The sequence below is a fragment of the Coloeus monedula genome, assembly GCF_965178545.1.
Source record: "Coloeus monedula genome assembly, chromosome: 8".
Lineage (NCBI taxonomy): Eukaryota > Metazoa > Chordata > Aves > Passeriformes > Corvidae > Coloeus > Coloeus monedula.
In genome coordinates this window covers 15,374,215-15,380,214 of record NC_138788.1, presented here as the reverse complement: position 1 = coordinate 15,380,214, position 6,000 = coordinate 15,374,215, and the positions used below count along the sequence as shown (strand labels likewise).

The 6,000-nt window shown below is 39.8% G+C and overlaps 1 protein-coding gene across 1 annotated transcript in view; it reads right to left on the bottom strand.

Moving 5' to 3' along the window:
* Window positions 1-4,196: 4,196 nt before the first annotated feature.
* The window catches only part of POLR3A (RNA polymerase III subunit A), a 39,643-nt gene continuing 37,839 nt past the window's right edge, over window positions 4,197-6,000 (bottom strand). Inside the window, exon 33 of the mRNA XM_082286127.1 lies at window positions 4,197-5,162. The gene's annotated coding sequence lies outside the window, so the exon portion shown is untranslated. The remainder of the gene's footprint in view (window positions 5,163-6,000) is intronic.

Sequence of the window (6,000 nt, the reverse complement as noted above, 5' to 3'; positions counted from 1 at the left end):
AACTTTTCATCAGACAATAGTCTTCTGTGCAAAATTAGCTGTCACTCCTCAAACATTTCCTCCTTTTCTGCACCTGCCTGCATACTGCTGCCCGAGTCACAGCAGCAGCTCTGTTGCTGTAGGTTTGTGTGGATACAAAAATTCTCTTAGCAAGAAATTTTCCTGCTTTTTTCTAAGCCCGTGAGATACTTTTCTCTCTCATAAAGATATTTGAAGAAGTTCTGTAAACTATGAACACTTGTGACCTTGTAGAACTATGTTTATGATACAGTAGAAAAATATTTTGATGTTTTAGGATTCTAGCCAATCACCCCAGGGGGGGTGGCTGATCCTTTGTCCAATTAGACTATGAAGAAAAAAGTCTAGAAAAGAGTTTGTAAAATAATTAAATAATTCAATCTTGCTGCACAATTCCTGCCTGCTGGATCTTCTCTCCTCCCTACAGCTGTGGGATACAATAATAGGTTTGCTGGTAAATCCCCTCATCGAAATCATCAGTTTGAACCAATCACAGATTCTAATGGCCAAAAGTAGAGAATTTACTTCAAGATTTGAAGATTTTTAAAATTATTTTTAAATATACGAGAGACAATTCATTTGCTTTTTGGTATTGGAGCCCTTAGGACACAGATCTTCAGGCAGATGTACGCTAGAAATGGCTTCGTAACAAACGCTACGCTTCTCATGTAATCATATGATTCAAGCAACTGTGGGTTTAGAGAACAATATTGAGAGATTTACTGTAAGGTAATGGAAGGAAGGGTATGCAATCTCCAAGACAGGTATATGAAAAATACAAGTAATCACCAAGTTAAGATTAGAGCTCTTTAGGTACAAAGTGAACAGCACAGAGACTTTGTCATGGGTGTAATACAAAACACTAGCAGCTAAGCAGTTCTCAACAGAAGCTTATTTATTCAGATTAATGTAACTGATAGACAATTAACTAGCATTTGCAGGACAGGAAGGTGCTGGTTTAATATGCCAGCAGATCAAAGGATCTCATTTAGCCATTAAAAAAACCCAAAACCATAATGTGAGCAGTCTGAGCAGTGCCCAGGGAAAATATTTCACCTGGCAGTATCATCTCCAGGAATGGGCTATGGCCATAAATTCTGAGATCCTCAGAGCTCCTGCTGAAGCTGCAGACTGAAGGAGCTGCTGTTGGATACTCACAGAAGCACAAGGATCATTTATCTTCCCAAAAATGTGTAACTGTGAACTCCAGGAAATGGTTTAGCTCTTTCTTCACTGAACTTCTGTGACAGACTGTATGAGGGAAAGCAGACCAGAGGATCATATTGCCTTTTTTTGTCTTTTTTTTTTTTTTCCTGTAGCCATAAAACTCACCAGTCACTTCATCTTGTACTATACTAGGCAGTTTTCAGATAAAAATTATTGTGGTCTTTTCCCACTCTGGGCAAATTAAAATGAAGAAGATGAGACAGTTATTTCAGTCAGCTTCAACAAGCTTCAACAGAAAGAAAATACCCCATTTGCTGAAGTTTTTAGATTCTCCCCGGGCTGTTAAAAAAGCAAATAAAAAACTTGTTTTACTTCATCAACTTGTTAAAAGAGAAAGAAAAGGCCTTCCTTAGGGGCAGAATAGCTGGCAGGAAGGGTGTTTGTTTGTTTGGGGTAGGGAGGGGAGAAGAAAAGGGTAGGTAAATCATCTCCTCCTGGAGCTGTGAATACACACAATCACTTCTGTTTCTCAACTGCTTCCAAAAACAGGCAGCAAAAGAAAACCAGAAACACTATGGAGGCACACTGGCGTCGATCCTGCAGGGGGGTAAAAGTTTCAGCTTTTGTAGGGAAGACACTCTGCAAGCAAATCCCAAGTACCCATCTGCTTAGGACAGACCAGGGGGGTGATTTAATTTTCTTTGGGAGACTGGGTTGGCTTGTGATGTGGTTAACTTCTATAAGCAAGCAGATGTTAAACAGCTCTTTCAAAGCTGTTTCTTGAAGTTTGTTATTGGTTCAGTTTCTAGGTCAGTTTTCAAGTCAAGACAAGAGATTATTTATACCAATCATTTGCTTTTACTTCTTTAAGCACTAATGGGGAGATAAAAGCAAATGGGTGCCCTAAACACCCACGGGCAACTTCTATAAACAAGCCATGCACAAACTGGGAGCTCATAAGAACAAAACCCAAACTGCAGTTGAAGATATTAAAATGTAATAGTAAGGATTCCAGAGACTGCCTCAGCACATTTTCACCATTGTCATTGGTTTTCTGTCAGCAATGAGTATTTTCAAAGTGGATTTGAATCTAAAGGCTCTTGAAGAAGGAAAGGCATTTCCTTATGTTCCATCTCTCAGCTCTGCTAAGAATTACTATCTCCTTGTAACAGCAGGTAGTTCCCCTGCTCACTGACATACAAGGGTTTAAGAGTTGAATCCTTGTCAATTACAAGGTAAGTTTTCCAGGGACTCCAGGGGCAGTGCTTTGATTGTGGCACAACTGAAAGAAAACGGTTCCTGATGCTGAAGAAAAGTCAATATTCCTTGAAAATTCCAGAGTAGTCCAAGTATCTCTAGTCCAAGCCCAAAGAGCTCCCTGAGAAAATGGAGACAGGTGTGCATGCAAGTCTGGTTCTCTCTGTTTCTCTAGATACCATGCAACACCTGTCTTTCCACACGTGCCTGAAGAGCTCATCCCACAGCTCATCTATTTTGTAATGCTTATGCTAAGGGGGAAACTGCTACAGAAAACAGAGGTGGCTGCCCATTTCTTAAAAATCCCCAGAACCCAGCAGATCCACATTTGAGAACAGAGCAATACTCAGAAGTGGTTGGACTGCAAAAGCTTGTTATGCATGGAAGAAGATAAACAGGATTGTAGGGAGCTAGAGGGGATTATTATTGCTTCATAATGAATGCTCTAGCATTCTGAATTCATCTGGTTTATGATACAGGAGAAGCATTTCTAGTGTACTTTCATTAATTGTGCAGTTTTACAAGTGCCTGTGCAAACCAGGCAAAGGTAGATGGTCAAGACGTTGAAAAAGATGCTCGACTTGCAGCAGATCCTGTGTGTCATACCCATAGCTAAGACATGAACTGCCACTTGACAGTGATACATGGATTTCTGTTTACATAAGTACTGCATAAATTCCATATGCTTCTAATTTGAGAAGGCATTTTTACTTTTAATATTGCAGGATAGTCCTTGGGCAGGAGAGGGAAATGATTTTTGTAGGAGGTAAACACAAAACTGGGATGACAGTGAGAATAAAGCCAAAGAGAAACCCTTGTACAACTTGCTGTAGTCAATTTGCTCAGGCGAAGCAGACCGTGGGCCAAGATGCAGCTTAAGACTGAGGAGTGTTTAAAATTACAAAAATACTGGACTTAACTAAAATCAGTTCTGAAAACAGCGTGAAATGAAGTAACTCCTAAATTACACTCTCATTTAAAAGGCAAAAGTAATACAGTCTGTGCTCCAGCCTACATGCCTTGGAGGGATGGGAAAGCCATCAGAGAGTTCCAGAATGAAATAATGTCTCAGCTTGGCACAGTGGCAGCTGCATTACCAGCTTCCACAAGGTTTGGTCATACAGTTTAGAATGAACTACAGATCTTCAACCTATCTGTATTTTTTCCCCTCATAACACAAATGTAAAAATTAAACATTCAGCAGTTCAAGTTAACCAGTATTTTTTAAAGAAAAATGCTACAAAAATAATTTAGAACTTAAGTTATTATAAATACCAAGATTTGTCAGAATTGAACAACAAACAAACAACTCCCAAGACAAATAGAAAATCCCCACCTCGATATTAAATGGAAAAGAGCATATCCAGCATGGCCCAGAATAAGGAGAAACATCTGAGACAAAGTCCTGAGTGGCATGGAAGCCTTAAAAAGGATTTAGGTTAAAATGGTTCTTTTTGAATCAAGTCTGCAGCAATGATATTTAGAGAAGTGTTGTTCGACTGTTTGCAACTTATAAAGATGCATTAACTGGTGGGAGTTTGATGATAGAAATATTTAATATAATGCATATATCAAAGCTCATCCAGTTCTGCTGAGTTCTCTAATTGGTTTCCAGGGGACTTGGATTAGGCCCCAGTTTGGTAATAAAAAGACTGCAAAAGAATAACCGAAATAAAAAGTCTCCAAATCTGCTAGGGATATTCCATGAAGGATAAATACACTTCATAAGCAAGGCAAGCCAAATATTATCCTTTTTACCATGGGCTATTTGTACTTTTAGAACTTTTTTCCCTTAACTCACCTTCAGAGCTGCCACCCTCCCCTTCCAAGAACATTAATGGAAGCCAAGAGCTTCACTGCTTTGCCCTCTCCTTTTCCAGCTGAAGTCAGTGTCTATCTTGCAGCTGACTTCAAGAGCACCAACTAGCCTTTTTTGACTTTCTTTGGAAGATGAAAGAATAAAAAGAACTATACACAGCAGATGCTAATCACATTCTTTAATCCACACATCCTGGCAATGTTGTTTACTACATACTCCATATAACATGGATGTTTTCACAAGCACAGCCCCTTCACTCACCTTGATGGCTTTATCACAACTATGTTGCTCAGGAGAGAAATAGTCTTTAACAGACTGAATCTAAAGTACAGAGATTCTAAAGATTTCCCCAGGTCTTATATGTCTGTGGCAGCAACAGTTAACTGATTCTACATGTACCAACTACTTCCCAAACTGCTGTGCTGCTCATCTTCCCCATACTTATTTTCAACAGAATACACAAAACCACAAGCAAGGGAAAAGACATCTGTGCCAGCTAAGTAGGAAGGCTGAAGAAGAAAGCAGAAATAGGCTAAAGACAAAAGTAAGTGGAGATCTAAAGGGCAGAATACAGTTTTTAGTGCTGACAAAGAGCCACAAGAAGCAGGGATGCCTTTCATTTCGGAGCACAGATATATTCCCTCACATAATAAGGTCATTTTTTTTTCAAAAGTTACTTGACCATAGCTGTAATTTTGATGGCAGTAAATTTCCACATCCAGATGTGCTGAGGAGATGTTTCTTCCTTGAGTGGCTTAATTATCCTCCAGGCAAATGTTCACGGTAACCTTGCATGGCTGAGCTGAATCCAGCCAGTGGCACAGTATGGTTGACATAGCACTGCTGCAGGGAAGCAGTGTCACCAGCAGTGACAGTCACTACAGGTCCAGAAGGGAGGAATCTGTAGGAGAAACGAGGACAAGGAGACAGAAATAAATGCAAAGGAAACTGGAAAATGCACAGCAATAGCGTAAGTCAGAAGAACTCTACATCTTCTGAAAAATAAAAGTTTAAAGAAAGTCTTTGATGTAACTGGAAAATATCTGCATGAGTAGAAAATCTGGAACAATGGCATATGGGGAAGTTATTGTGTGGGCTTGTCAAGGTACCCACACACACAGGAGACATTCTAGCATCACTGGATCGGAAAAGTGCAGGGATCAGGGCAGAGTAAGGGGCGAGGTGTGTCCTTCCTTCCCATGAAGGAGATCCCCTACCCACTGTGCCCTTCAGAAATGAGTCACACACTGTCAGTGCTTCAAGCCTGCACCATGACATGGCCAAACTATCCTCATCACTCCAAACACAAACAGTATTTTACCATGGGGATGCTGTCAATCAACCTGAGCCAAAGAATCCCCTGCCTGTGACACACCAGGATGAATCACACCACATTAATCAATTCCCAGAAACCAACAAACCCTGGAATAATAAATCAAGAAAAATAATTTCAAAGTCTCACAACTAATTCTGACATTTTCTGGGACTCTTAAAGTTTACCAGCACAATTTCACTATTGCTTTTGCATTTCTTGGCAATTAATTTTCTTTATTTTTTTTTTAAAAATCCACACAATTTAACACTTAATAGGGATGCACACTGAGAAAACTGTCATATGTATCAAAAGATTAAGCAACCAACCTACATTTTCACAAAAAGGAGAATAAAATGCCTGTGGTTAATAATCCAGGCACCTGCTGCTTTCACAACAGTTTCATTGCTGGCCAACACTGTCTCCA